The sequence below is a fragment of the Oryctolagus cuniculus genome, chromosome 5, assembly GCF_051225735.1.
Source record: "Oryctolagus cuniculus isolate XC-2025 breed Fujian yellow rabbit chromosome 5, ASM5122573v1, whole genome shotgun sequence".
Taxonomy (NCBI): domain Eukaryota; kingdom Metazoa; phylum Chordata; class Mammalia; order Lagomorpha; family Leporidae; genus Oryctolagus; species Oryctolagus cuniculus.
The window spans coordinates 154,256,337-154,271,607 of record NC_142871.1 but is presented as its reverse complement, the minus strand read 5'-3'; the positions used below and the strand labels follow the sequence as shown (position 1 = coordinate 154,271,607).

General features: G+C 40.0%; 1 long non-coding RNA gene and 1 other non-coding gene across 2 annotated transcripts; both read left to right on the top strand.

The window, feature by feature from the left end:
- The first annotated feature begins 4,464 nt into the window (after positions 1–4,464).
- On the top strand, positions 4,465–4,570 carry TRNAL-CAA (transfer RNA leucine (anticodon CAA)). The gene is made up of 2 exons: positions 4,465–4,502; positions 4,525–4,570. It is a non-coding gene; the product is annotated as a tRNA-Leu (tRNA).
- A 5,293-nt stretch (positions 4,571–9,863) lies between these two features.
- On the top strand, positions 9,864–13,347 carry LOC149126805 (uncharacterized). Its single transcript, XR_016233490.1, has 2 exons — positions 9,864–9,962; positions 13,019–13,347. It is a non-coding gene; the product is annotated as an uncharacterized LOC149126805 (long non-coding RNA).
- The last annotated feature ends 1,924 nt before the right edge of the window (positions 13,348–15,271 follow it).

Sequence of the window (15,271 nt, the reverse complement as noted above, 5' to 3'; positions counted from 1 at the left end):
GGCTCCCTGCTAATGTACCTGGGAAAGGAGCAGATGGTGGCCCAAGCATTTGGTCCTCTGCCACCCACCTGGGAGACCCAGATGCAGTTCCAGGCTTCTGCCTTCAGCCTGGTTCCTGCCCTTCAAACAATTAGATCTTAAAAGAACAAGAAAAACCAAGTGAGTGAGAAGAGGAGAAAATGTACATGGGAATTGACTGTCACCTAAAGGCAATATGAAATCAAGAGCAAATAGCTGTCAGGTGGTAACTGAGAACCATTTATTAATTCCTTATCTGAGGTCCACACCAAAGAATATAAGCATGGGAAAATCACAAATCTACCAGGGGAAAAAGAAAACACCTCAAAAGGTTCCTAGTGGACTGATGGTGGGTGAATTGCCTTTTTCACAAATGGAGGACAATGATTCTTTGAAATACACAATTAGCTACTGTTGGGTTCCCCGCGGAACGTGACTCCTTGGGAGAATACAAGAGAACGTGGCTTCTGCTCTTAGAAAAATTAAGGTCAGTTAAGAGGGGAGGAAATAACGTGAAAAAGACAAGTGCACAAAAAGACTGTGGGGATAAGTGAAGCTGTGCTGTAGGAAACCTCAGCGTGTCCCGCAGTAATCTGACAGGAAGCTCAAATACCATTCTGCGTTTCTGCCCCACGGATCCTTTTTCTTGAGGCTGGGAGGCTGGTGTTCAGTCTTGCAATAAGTATTACCTTAAATTAGTTAAATTACTAAATCCTATGCCTATTTAACCCGGAAATTCCTCCAGTGTAAGGTGTCTGCGAAGAATAATGAGAAGCCCAACCAAAGCAGTGTTGATGGGGTTATTGAAAGGGGCTTGGTCTTGCTGGGCTGTAAATGAAGTGGCTCAGATTCAAAACATGCAGACAACAGACAGTGCCTCAGTTACATTTTCTTCTGTGCTGGAGAGTAAGTACATTTCTCACATCTGGCTTATTTGTTGGCTTAATTTTGCATTTGAAGGTAACCTTTCAGGTACACTTTTGTCTCTTTACTAGTTACATCATCGCACATGCAGAATTTATTTGAATATGTATGATTGTAACTGCCAAACCTAGTTTGGCGTTTGGGACACTCAAAAAGAATGTAACAGAAAGGAGTGAAGTAGCCAGCTTTCTGGCACAGTGGGTTAAACTGCCGTCTGTGATGCGTGTTCCAAGTGCTCTCCACTTCCAATCCAGCTTCCCACTAGTGCACCTGGAAAAGCAGCAGAGGATAGCCCTAGCGATTGGTCCTCTACCTATGTGGGAGACCTGGAAGAAGCTCCTGGCTCCTGGCTTCAGTTCAGCCCAGCCTCAGCTGTTGTGACCATTTGGGCAGTGAACCAGTGGTTGGAAGATCTCTCTCCTCTCTCTATCTGTAACTCTGCCTTTCCAATACACAAATAAATCTATCAAAAAAAAAAAAAAGTGAGAAGATAATTTTAATGTAGAAAGATCTCATTTTCAATCTATATTTTTTCAAAAAACTGAAAAGAAATGGTTAAAATGTTAGCACAGATGTTTTTGATGAAACTATGGTGATTCCCAAGTACAGGGAAAACACACTGAAACATTCACCCCCTTCTCCCAGTTTCAACAACTATTGATTTATGGTCAAGCCCATCTCAGTTTCTACTCCCATCCCTGTTATTCTAAAGCCTCAACATGGTATCTGAAAAATCATAATTTTATGAACCTCACAAGAGTCAAAGATTGATTTGAAGTTTGGGAATTAAATCCTTACTTGTTTAGTTTTGTATTGATGCATATCACCACTGTCATTCCTGTCTTCTTTTCAGGCCCCTCCTTACTCTAAGTAATGGGTTAGGGGCCAGGCATGCGGTTAACAGTTAAGAAAGATGCCCTTGAGATGCCCTTGTTGCCTGGCTACTCCAGATTCCATCAGCCTGCTAATGGGCACCCTGGGAGGCAGCAGGGGATGGCCTTTGTCACGTTCCTGAGAGCCCCTGATTCAGCTCCGGGCTGCTGACTTCAGCCTGACCCAGCCCCAGGGGCCGTGAACCAGCACAGGAGAGAGCTCTATATTTCTGCCTTTCAAGAAAATAAATGACATTTAAAAATCATCAATGCCTTCAAAATCTCTTTAGCAGATGTTTTCTGTTAATAACTAATGAAATATTTATATATTATATCTCACCTTATTCCTAAAATAATTTAAAGCCATTTAAAATATATTGTCAGGGTACCAGCATTTTAAAACATGCCAGAAAGAAAGAATAAGGATGAGAGAAGAAATGACCAGGAATAAAAGTCAATTAATATATAGCATGATCTATCAAGTGTGGGCCACAGACCAGTTTTAAACATTGGCATGACAACCTTGTTAATTTTATAGCCCATAGTTTCCATGAGATGGAAATATATCAAATAATTAAGAGACTTCCTGGAATTCTTGTTAGTAAGGGATAGGAATTTGCTTTGGTTTTTGGGTAAATAGAAAGTATATATACGCTGGCGCTGTGACGGAGCAGGTAAAGTCACCGCCTGCAGTGCTGGCATACCACATGGATGCCGGTTCAAGTCCCGGCTGCTCCACTTCTGATCCGGCTCTGTGCTTTGGCCTGGGAAAGCAGTGGAAGGTGGCCCAAGTGCCTGGGCCCCTGCACCCACATGGGAGACCTGGAAGAAGCTCCTGGCTCCTGGCTTCGGATTGATGCAGCTCCCACCCTTGCAGCCATCTGAGGCGTGAATCAGCAGATGGAAGACCTCTCTCTCTCTCTCTCTTCTCTGTAATTCTGCCTTTCAAATAATAAATACATCTTTAAAAAAAGAAACTATATAACAAGGGTTTATTCTAAATAATGGGTCTTACAGATTGTTAAGATGAATACCTCAATAAAAACTTGGTAGGCCATTTACCAAGGAAAAAGCACAAAAATTCTTTAAAATATGAATGTTGAACCTCACTAACAAAGTTAAAAATTCTTAACCATTATTTTGCCTATTAAAGTGTTTTGTTATTTTCAGTGTTATTTAACCCTAGTATCCTGTGTTGGTCAGGTTTGGCGTATGTAAATTGATTCACATGATGAGGGTGGGGAGAGGAAGACAGACAAGCTGCGTGTATTAAAAGCCTTTAAAACTAGATGAACTTCAGTGTAGTGATTCCACTTCTAGTAATGTAAGGAAATTGTGTTTGGAAGTATCTACAGTAGGCTGTTCTTTACAGCATTGCTCATGAAAATGAAGAAGTAGAAATCTAATGTTTAGCAAAGCTGGTTTGATAATGGGATCTCTGCAGTCACTAAAACTTATCCAAAGGGTGGGTGTTTGGCACAGCAGTTCAAGACACCGCTTGGGATGCCCAGGCCTGGCTTCCTATTCCAGCTTCCTGCTATTATGCACCCTGGAAGGCAGCAGGTGCTAGCTCACATAGCTGATCCGTGCTACCTATGAGCCCAGATTGATTTCCTGGCTCCTGGCTTCAGCCTGGCCATTGTGGACATTTGGGGAGTGAACCAGCAGATGGAAGATATTTCTGTCAAATAAATATAGTATATAAAATTTTAAAGGATATGCAAAAGAATATTTACTTGGAAAATATGTATATTTATAGTACTTTAAAAGCAAAATAATAAGGTATGTACTACACATCACCATTTTTGGAAAAGAAAAATGCATGCCATGGAGAAGACTAGATGAATTTGTAAAAATGTTAAAAGTAGTTACTTCTGACCATGATTATGGATAATTTTTATTTTTATTTTGTATTGTATACAATTCATGTGGACTTTGCAACTAGGAAAAAATTACAAATAATGAAGAGGTACTTGTGGCTATGTAAGGAACCAGTTCCTGGACAACTTGTTTCCAAAAGAAAATATGGTAAATCTCATATATGAGGGGAGATCGACTTGGAAACTGATGTTCACCACCCTTTTCTCCTTGGCAAAAAAAGAAAAAAGAAAAAAACAAGGGAGTTTATGGAATCTAAGTGTCTACTGAAAATCAAGTTACGTAGACAAAAAACCTAACCTGAGCCAAATCCGTGTTTCTATTCTCTGAAATTCACAGCCGAAAATACAGCAGTGGACGCACTGTGTTTGCCGAGCCCTCCCCGTGCCTACCACGCACAGTCGCGGCGGCCTCTGGCAGGCCAAGGTCACGTCAGCGCCGCGTCCCGGCTCTCCAGGGCTGTCGGTCTGGTCGGAGAACGACTTCCTGTCAGGGCCCCATTCAAGCGCGTGACCTCGGGCCTGCAGGCCTCCTCTCTTTCCGTCCCGAGGTCTGGGCGGGCCCCTCTGGAGCTGAAGATCCCTGAGATTTGGGTTCACTTTTATGTGTGAACGACTCTTTCTACTTCTGTCAAATTTCCCTTTTCGATCCACAGGTGGCTGTCGTCTCTCGCCGTTACCAAGCAACCGTGACATCATCGCGGTGGCCACGTCACAGAAACCTCGCCCGCAGAGCTCTGTTTTAGTGGAAAATTTCCGCTCTCCAGCAGGGTGTCAGGATGGCCGAGTGGTCTAAGGCGCCAGACTCAAGCTCCGCTTCCCCGCGCTGGGGATTCTGGTCTCCGAATGGAGGCGTGGGTTCGAATCCCACTTCTGACACATTCCCTTTTCTCCCGCTTACTTTGAGGAAAAATGTAATTTGAGCAGTATACACAACTACCCGTCTATATTTTAAACTGTTTTCATAAAAACTGTCGACAGGGAAAAGACTCATACGGAAGCATCGGGATATTAAGAAGCCGGGAGATTCGGGGCAAAGAGCAGAGATTAACTGGGTTAGCTTTGCTGCATCGCCAAACTATCCGTAAATCGCGAAATGTGGGACCCCTTGGTTGCCTGCCGTGTGGTGCGGAAGAAGCGAGGGATTCACGGATAGCTTAGTCTGACTCGAGCCCTCCGCTGGGTGCTTCCTGTATCGCACGCTTAGAATTGAGTCCACAGGGAGATCTCTAAACAAACCTTGCACAGACCCTTCACATCCTCTGCATTTTCTAAGTCTTCGTCCTAATTTTCAAACATGCTGCTGTAAATTATGCACATTCATACTCTCATTCACTATGGTTTTGTCTGAATAAAACATGAAAGCTGTAACTTCCTCTTCCAGAGGGAATCACCCGCAACAATTTGTTGTACCTTTTCTGTGCTTTGTTCCTCTGTATTAACACACACCTCTTTGGAAATGTTTGGTTTAGTTACTATGGAAATGCAGTCGCACTACTCACAAGGTGCTCTGACATGCTTTTCACTTATATCCTGTGCTCTTTCCATGGGGAACACTCACCTAACAAAGGGACAGCCATTCTTTTTCCTTACAAAGGGAAAAAAAATCATTTCCCAGGGTAAATACTATTGCGTTTAATCACACCTTGTTCCACTAAACATTCAAGGTATTTCAAATTATTCGTCCAACCTATCTTTCCATTTTTTTCATAACATCTATTTTCCATTAAATTTTTAAAAGCCCCTCTGATATGGGAGGTGGGAGTTGCAAGTGGTGGCTTGGCTCACCGTTCCAGGATGCCCACTTTAGGCACTCTTTTTGTAAAATTTTATACTGATTTTATTTTATTTATTTGAAAGGCAGAGAGACAGAGATCAGTCTTCCATCTGCTGGTTTATTCTCCAAATACCCTTAAAATAGGGGTTGGATTGGCCTTGAAGCCAGGAGCCTAGAACTTAATCTGGGTTTTCCATATGAGTGACAGGGATCCTGAATGGATTTTTTTTTTTTTGGCATCAAAATAAACCCTTTATTTTTCTAAGAACTTTTTGAAGTACCCTTGTACAAATACATGTATGTTAATTTAGCAAATATTGTTTATTCAGCAAACACATGGTATCTGCTATATGTTTAATGACAAAAACAGGCAAAAAAATCTATACTCGTGCAGATTATATTCTTGAGGAAGTAAACAAAATAAAAAGATGATACCATCTATTAAAGATGAATGCTAAGGTAAAAATAGGGAACATAAATGTGCAATGTTACGGGGTGAGGACATGGGGGTATGGGTTACTTTGTAGAACAATCTCATAAAGTAGATTGGGAGTTTTTTTTTTTAAGACCTATTTTACTGATAGGTTTATTAAACTTAGGTGTTTTCTATATGAAAATTTGCTGGGATATTGTGGTGTATATGTTAAGCCACCACCTGCAACACCATCCCTTTCCTCAACCCATCTTTTGGGTGTCAGTCCCTGATGCTCTGTTTCCGGTCCAGCTCCCTGTTCATGTGCCTGGGAGAGAAGTGGAAGATAGCCCAAGTCCTTGGGCCCTCAGACCCTTGTGGGGACCTGGCTCCTGGCTTTGGCCTGGTCCAGACCCAGCCATTGCAGCCATTTTGGGGAGTGAACCAGTAGATAGGAAGTCTATATCTTTTCCTCCCTCTGTAACTCTGCCTTTCACATGAAAAAAAATCAATCTTCAAAAAAATGTTGGCTTATTTCATGAATATCATTAATGCTATGTAGTTTAGGCATGTGAATAATACGTGATCGAAAAAAATTCAGTTTACTTTTCCTCTCCTTCAACTATTTTTCATGAAGGACAATTTCTGGAAGAACGGCCACTCTCCATCAGCTATTTCTGAATCTTTTTTAAAGCGACTGTAGTGGTTATTTATGAGAGCATTGGAAGTTAAAGCTGGACACAGGCTCAAAGCAGCAGAGAATTGGATGAAATTGTCTTAATGATCCACTTTTCATTCTTTTTGATTAATCTAAAATCATATATAACATGTGGTCTTTTAAGATGGGGTTTCTTCATTTATCATTGTTTTCATGTTCATCCATATTGTACCGTGAAATAGTACTTCGTTCTTTTTATAGCTAATATTTTATTTATTCATTTCTCAGTATATGGATATCTGGATTGTTCATACTTTCTGGCAATTAGGAATAACACCACTAGGAACAATGCTTCCAATTTTTCTTCTCTGATTTTTCTCTGAATGAAAAATGGCCATTTAGGAAGTGAACAAGAAGATGAAATATTTCTCTCTCTCTCTTTGTATCTCTGCCTTTCAAGTAAAGAAAGGAAATCTTTTTTAAAAAAAGCATAAAAAGATTGCTCATTGCCTGGACTTTGGAGGAAAATGGAAAAAAGAGAATTAACTACAAAGCACATTTTTCTTGGGTGATGATAATTTTCTAAAATTGATAGCTGGTTTTACACCTGTGAATATACTAAAAATCATGAATTATATGTTTTCAGTGGGTGACATTTATGATATGTGAATTATATTTCAATAAAGCTGATAAAAATTTAGTGGTTAAATGAAATCTCTTATTTGGTCAATGTACAGTTTTTCTGTCAGTTGTGACAAACCTTCTTTTAGAATTTAGATTTCTGCCTGTTAGATTTTCGGTTTTTTCTAAGACCAAAACCTTTCACTAGTAATGCCACAGCACTGGCTCTGGTAACTTGCTCTTTAAAAATGTTTTATGTTAATTTTATGTGAAAGATAGAGAGGAACACAGAACCTTAATCCAATGGTTCACTCGCCAAACACCCACAGCAACTGATGCTGTTCAGGTGGAAGCCAGGAGCCAGGCATTTTCTGAGTCTCCCATGTGGCGATTTAAGCTATCACCTGCTGCCTTCAGGGTGTACATTAACAGGATACTGGATTTGGAAGTCTAGCCCCTGCTTGAACCCATGCACTCCATTCTAAGTGGCATCACAGTTGCACTTGCCCCGTTTACCTATTTTTTTTTTTTTTTGTCATTGGGTAGATCTTATTTAAAAATCAGAAAGATGATTGAATCTTATAGCAGAGGACAAAGAGCTATTTCTGCACTAAAGATTATTTTAATGAGTAGTATTGAGTATTGGCATACTCCAATTGAGAAATAATTTATTTCTTTGGTTTTACCAAAGTATATGACTTATAGTCTTTAAGATAAAGGTTTCCAATATTGGCTCCAGTTCTCTGCTATGGCCTGGGAAAGCAGTAGAGATGGCCTAAGTCCTTGGGCTCCTGCCTCCACATAGGAGACCCGAAGAAGCTCCTGGTTCCTGGCTTCGGATCAGCACAGCTCCAGCTGTTGCGGCCATCTGGGGAGTGAACCAGCAGATTGACGACTTCTGTCTCTGCCTCTGACTCTGTAACCCTACCCTTCAAATAAATAAATAAATAAATAAATATTTTTTAAAAATTCCAGATTATACTAACTTTAGAAAGTTATATAGAATAATTGAAGGAATGGGTAGTAGCAGCATCATAGGCTGGTTTAAAAATTATCAAACTACCCCCTACCAGGGCTTTAGGCTTGGGTTATAATTAGCCATTTTTTTCTCAACATCTCAAAGTAATATGTTTATTTAATTCATAAGTGCTGCTCACTTTTGACTAGTAAAAGTTAAATTTTCTTTTGAATGTGACTAAAAATCATAAACATAACTACTAATTAAAATAGTTTCATTTCAAAATTTCTTTTTTCATGCCAGTTTTCTTTAGGCTTTCTATGATCTTAATTGGTTTCCATCCTGAAGCCAATTAAGGTCATACTCTCAGGGCTTACATTATGGTACAGTACATTAGGCTGTTTCCTGCAAGGCTGACATCCCAGAGAAGAGCACTGGTTCCAGTTCTGGCTGCTCTGCTTCCAGGTCAGCTCCTTACTAATGTACTTGGGAAATCAGTGGAAGAAGACCCAAATACCTGGGCCCCTTTCACCCACGTGGGAGACACGGAAGGAGTTCCAGAATCCTGGCTTTAGACTGGTCCATCCCCATTAATTGTGGCCATTTGAGGAGTGAGCCAGCAGATGGAATATCTGTCACTCTGCCTTTCAAATAAATAATGTTTTAAAAAGGTCATACTCTCAAGGCCAGTGCTGTGGCATAGGGGGTTAAGCCAACACCTGCAATGCCAGCACCGCATATGGGTGCTGGTTAGAGACCCAGCTCCCTGCTAACAGCCTGCTAATGGCCTTGGAAAAACAGTGGAAGATGGTCCAAGTGCTTGGGCCCCTGCACCCAGGTGGGAGACCCAAAGGAAGCTCCTGGTTCCTGGCTTCAGCCTGTCCCAGCCCTGACTGGTGCAGCCATCCAGGGAGTAAAGCAGCAGATGAAAGATCTCTCTCTCTCTCTGTAGCTCTTTCAAATAAATAAATAAATCTTTACAAACAAAACCCACAATCTTATAGCTATTATTTTCCTCATTTTACAGATGAATTACACTAAAATATCCATACTGATGGTGACGAAGGAATACGTTAATTCTTCACTCCCTGGTCTTTCTCTTTAAGCCACTGCTGGATAAGGAGCTTTCCTTGCCGGGACAGTCTCTCCTCCAGAATGCTTTCCACTTCCGGAAGGTCCAGTCTCACACCACACCCCACACCACCCCCTGTCCCCCTTGGGGACCTGATTTCTTCCAGCTCTAAGTCCTAGATCGCTTCCTGGTCACAGCAGGTCGGTAAGACGTCTGCTGGACAGAGGTCCTGGGCCCAGCATCTCAAGGTCTTGTCCTATGGTAGGATGGGGTGGGATTAACGCAGTCTTTGGGGACCTAAAGGGGGAGTCAGAGGAAATTGAGGAACTTTCCTTTTCTCCCTAAGGTCCAGTCCACCGCATATTAAACCACTCAGTACGGCCAGAATAATTTAAGCAGGACGGGTGGAGAAACAGAATGAGTCTTCCCCGTGGAGAGGGGTCTGGGTAAAGGTTTTGAAAGCAAGTTCCAGTGAGGTAGTGTGAAATAGCTCGGGTTTGCGGCTACACTGTAGGCGGAAAAACAAAGTCGGTGGTGGCATGAAGTCCTGGCCTTCTGCACAGACCGATGACGTCCGACTGCGCCTCTGCAGCTCAAATCCCGCGGGGAAGCCGTTCGGCGCCCAGCTCCACAGCGGACCAGGCCGCGGTGCCCGGATTCCTTCCGGTCGCGTGCCCCGCCTCCGGCCTGCACGCCTGCGCACACTGCGGCCACTGCGCTGACCGCGCGGGGACTGAGGCCGCCGGGCTTCCGGAGAGGCCTGCAGAGGGGCTGTAAGATTCTGTAATAATTGTAGTTTGAGAATAGAGTTTTAATATCTAATAAGGCTAAAGCCCACACAGCTCTCTTCTATTATTAGTTACTTATTTTTCCAAATGAACAGTGCCGTTTTAACATCTCTCTCTCATCCCAATTATCTTTTCTTTGTTTATATTGGATTGCATTCAATTTCTATGTTAAGAGCAAAGCATATGTTTCTGTCTATTCAAGGATTTTTTTATAACTCAGCAGTTAAATCTTTCTCAGTAGATACTTTCCACTTTTTTGTTAATATTATGTATGGTATTATTGAAATTATTATTATAAAATAATTCTTTTCCCATTATGTAACCAACATTTTTAAGTACTAGCAGCAAAGACATTGTGCCAGTTTTCACTCTGTTCTGATCACTAACTTCCTTAGTTTTCTCCTAGACTACATATGTGGCCCCTGACTCCAATCATGCTCATTTTCTCCTCTAAGTCCTTCTTCTATACCGTCATCATCATTATTTCTTTCATAAAACTCAAAGCCAATATTACATACCTGCTTAGTATCCTTTAATAGTTTAACTAGCCTGGCAATTAGACTCATTATAATGTAGCCTACCTTTATAGTCTTATCTCCTTTCCTTTTAATAGTTAATCTGTGCGCTAATGAGACCATTTTAAAAATGCATCAATAATTTTGTACATAATTCTTTCTATCTGTAAAAATTTATCCACCTTCCCTTTTTCTGACCATCTATATTCATGTTTTTTCTTTCTGAGAGGATGAAAGACAAAGGGAGAAAGACATGTAGATGGAAAGAGAGAGAAGGAGAGTGAGTGAACAGAGAGATATGCTATCTGCTGATTCACTCTGCAAATGCCCACAATGGCCAATGAGGAGAGCTGGGAATGCAATTCAGGTCCCCACAATGACAGGAAGCCAATTACTTGAGTGATCATGCAGCTTCCTAGGATCTCCATTAGCAGGAAGCTAGAATTAGGACCCAGAGCCAGGACTCACATCCAGGCACGCTGCTGTCTTAAGCACTAGGATAAACACCTGTGCCTGTACTTCAGTTTTAAGCATTTGATCAACCCATACTCTGTGAAGCTTTCTGTTTGATCCTCTCAAGTAGAGTTAGATGTTTCCTTTTCTGTGTTCCCACAGCTCTTACGCTTCACCTTATCTTATTTACAATATTGTTTTGTAATTGCTTATTTACTTCTATGTCTCATCTTTATATTGTGACCTTTGAGGACATCTTGTCTTTACACCAAGTACACATAAGGAACTATACACAAAGCCACCACTCAATATGTGCCGTGACATTCTAAAAACCAAGAGAGAATTTCTAGAGATAGTAGCATTTCTTAATCTTTTCCCATTTAAGATAAGTAAAATGTTGGGATGCTAAGATATTACAAAAATAATGGTAACAATAACAACACTTAAATTTTCTTACAGTGCGTGATAAGTGTTTTTGTGTGCTTCTGCAGTCCTCTAGGAACTATTGTCCACATTTTGTAGATGAAAAAAACAGAAGCACAGAGAAAGTATGTGACTTGCTTTGGGTTAAAAATGTTAAAGTGTTCATACTACCCGAAGCAATCTAATGATCAGTGCAATTCCTATCAAAATAACAATGACATTCTTCAAGTAACTAGAAAAAAAAACCACAAAATTCACATGAAGCCAGAAAGGACCTTGAATAGTCAAAATAATCCTGAAGAAAAAGAACAAAGCTTGATGGAATTACAATACCTGATTTCAAAACATACTACACAGCACATGGCACTGACATTGAAACAGACACATAGACCAATGGAACAGAATAGAAAACCAAGGAATAAATTCGCATTTTTATAGCTAGCTGATTTTCAACAAAGGCAGCAAGTATATACACTGGAGAAAGGAAAAGCTCTACAGTAAATGGTGCTGGGAAAACTGAGTGCTCATGTATAGAAGGAAATTAGGTACCTGTCTCTTACCATGTAAACAACAACTCAGAATGAGTTAAAGACTTAACATGGAAGACCTGAAGTTTTGAAATTATTAGAAGAAATTATAAGAGAAATGTTTCAGGAATTTCTCTTTGTAAAAATGTACTGGACATGACCTCAAAACCACAGGCAACAAAAACAAATGGAACTGCATCAACCTAAAAATCTGTACAGCAAAGGAGACAATCAACAGAGTGAAGATACCATCTACAGAATAGGAGAAAATATTTGCAAAGTATTCATCTGTGGAGAGATTCATTCCCAGAATATATGAGGAACTCAAGAGCAAACCAAATAATTTGATGAAAAACCAGGCATTTAGCCTAGTAACTAAGATGCCTGTGTCCCATACTGGAGTGCTAGGGTTAGCGTCTTGGCTCTGGCTCCTGACTGTAGCTTCCCACCCATACAGACCCTGAGGGGAAGAAGTGACAGCTTCTCATATCTATTCTTATTATGTGTGATTTGGTAATATTTCCTCTCATTCTATCTGTTGACTTTTCATTATGTTGATTTCATACCTTAATACACACAAAGTTTGATGCAATACTATTTGTCTAATTTTTATTTTTGTTGTCCATGTTTTTGATGTCACATGCAAGAAATATTAAGTAAAATATCATGAAGATTTCCTCTGTGTTTTCTTCCAGAAGGTTTATTCTTTGGGGTCTTACATTGAAGTACCTTGATCCATTTTGAGTCATTTTTGTATGTGTTGAGCATCAATTTCACTCTTATCTATGTGAATATCCAGTTTTCCTGACACCTTTTGTTTGAAGAGACTTTATTTTGTCCTATTGAGTGCCTTGGGACTCTTGATAAAGACCATTTGACCATATACATGAGGGTTTATTTCTGGGCTCTTTGACCTTTGCATTAATCTGTTTATCTATCTTTTTGCCAGCTTCACAATGGTTTTATTGCTATATTTTTGTAATATGTTTTCAGATCAGGAAATGTGAGATTTCTAACTTTGTTCTTTTTTGAGATTGTTTTGACTATTTTGGGCTCTTTAACCAACTGATTTTTGATAAGAGTGCTGTATCCAGTGAGTGATGAAAGCATTGTCTTTTAACAGATGGCACATGCTCTGCATATAACTAAAGAATGAACTTGGGGGCCGGCAGGTGCTGTGGCATAGTGGGTGCCAGTTCATGTCCCAGCTGCTCTTCTTCCTGTCCAGCTCTCTGCTATGGCCTGGGAAAGCAGTGGAAGATGGCCCAAGTGCTTGGGCCCCTGCATCCTTGGAAGACCTGGGAGAAGCTCCTATCTTCTGGCTTCGGATCTGCACAGCTCCAGCAGTTGTGGCCATTTGGAGATGGAAGTGGATGGAAGACCTTTCTGTCTCTCCCTCTCTCTGTCTGTAACTCTACCTTTCGAATAAATAAATAAAATCTTTAAAAAAAATAATGAACTTGGGGCCCTAGTTAAATCATATACATATTTAATTTAAAACAGGTGAATGGCCTAAATATAGAAGCTACAAGTATAATGTACCATGTGCTGTGATACCTTCCTGGAGCCCACCATGTGTACTGCAGCCCCACTCTAAACCCAGCCTCCTTTGAATCTTCAGTCAGGCCCTGCCCCAAGCACCACCCCTTATCCTATGGAAAGGATGACCCCAGCCCTGAATGAGGCAACTCTCCCTTGTGACATTGCCTGCGTTCATATCTGAGTATGCACTACCCTTTGCCTTTTGAAAACTGCTGCTTTTCTTTTCACTTCTTTTTTTTTTTTTTAAAGCTATAACCATTATAAGAAAACCCTTGAAAGAAAAAGAGGCAAATCATGGCCTTAGATTTGGCAACAGATTCTTAGACCTGACAACAAAAATATAGGCAACAAAAGAAAAAAGTAGATATAATGGACTTCATCAAAATTAAAAATTTTTATGCATCAAAGGACATTCAAAAAGTGAAAAGATAACCTATAGAATTGAAGACAATATTTAGAAGGCACATATCTGATAAGGATTTTTTAAAAATCCTCATATCACCTAAAAATGAAAAGACAACCAATTAAAAAATGGACACGACTCAAATAGACTTGTCTCCGAAGAAGAGTTTTAAATGACCAATAAGCACTTGAAAAGATACTAAACTTCATTATTCATCAGGGAAATGCAAAACCAAAAGGAGATGTTATTTCACACCACTAAAAGGCTATAATCAGGAAAATGGAAAATAAAAAGTGTTGATAAGGATGTGGTACATACATTGCTGGTAGAAATGTAAAATATTGCAGCCATTATGGAATCCAGGTTGGTGGTTCCTCACTCAAAGAATTGAAAGCAGGACTCAGATATTTAAACCAAAACAGTGTTCTTTGTAGCACTGTGCACATTAGCCAAAAGGTGTAATTCAACCATTAATAGAGGAATGGATAAGCAAAATATGATGTATATGTTCAATGAAATAGTATTAATATGTAAAAGGAGTGAAATTTTGATACATGCTGCAAAATGGATGAATCTTGAAAACATTTTGCTGAGTGAAATAGGTCAGACACAAAAAAGCAAATATTGTATAATTCTACTTACGTCAGATACCTCGAAGAGGCAGTTTCATAGATACAAAAAGTAGATTAGAGATGAGCAGACACTGAAGGTGGGAGAGAGAAATTGGGAATTACTTCTTAATGGTTACAGAGTTTCTGTTTGGGATAACAAGAAAGTTTTGTAAATAGATTGTACAACCATGGGAAGATAATTAATACCATTGATTTTTATATTTAAAAATGGTTAAAATGATCATTACACATTATATATATATATGTATTAAAATGCCACACTGTACCCTACAAACATATGTAGTTGCTATGTATCAATTAAAATACATTTTTAAAAAAGATTGAAGTGCCAAATTTTATGTTAAATGTATTTTACCAAATAAAACCAGAAACAAGCAAAAACCAGCATCATGACAATAAACAACAAAAATATGTTTTAGGGATCATGGCCTAGTGGGTAAAACTGGTACCTGTGATCTGGCATCCAATCTGGGAACTGGCACCTGTCTGGCTCCTCCATTTCCTATCCAGCTCCCAGCTGAGAAAAACAGCGGAGGATGGTCCAAGTACTTGGGCCTCTACCACCCACACGGGAGACCCAGATGAAGCTCCTGGCTCCTGGCTTCTGCCTGGCTCAGTTATTGCCATCTTTTAGAGCCATCTGGGGAGTGAACCAGTGGATGGAAGACTCTTTCTGTCTCTCCCTCACTCTCTCTGTAACTCTTGAGTTTCAAAATAAATAAATAAGTAAATAAAACTGAAATAAATAAATACATAAGACTGAGACTGAACTCCAGAAATAACATATTCTGTTTGTCTC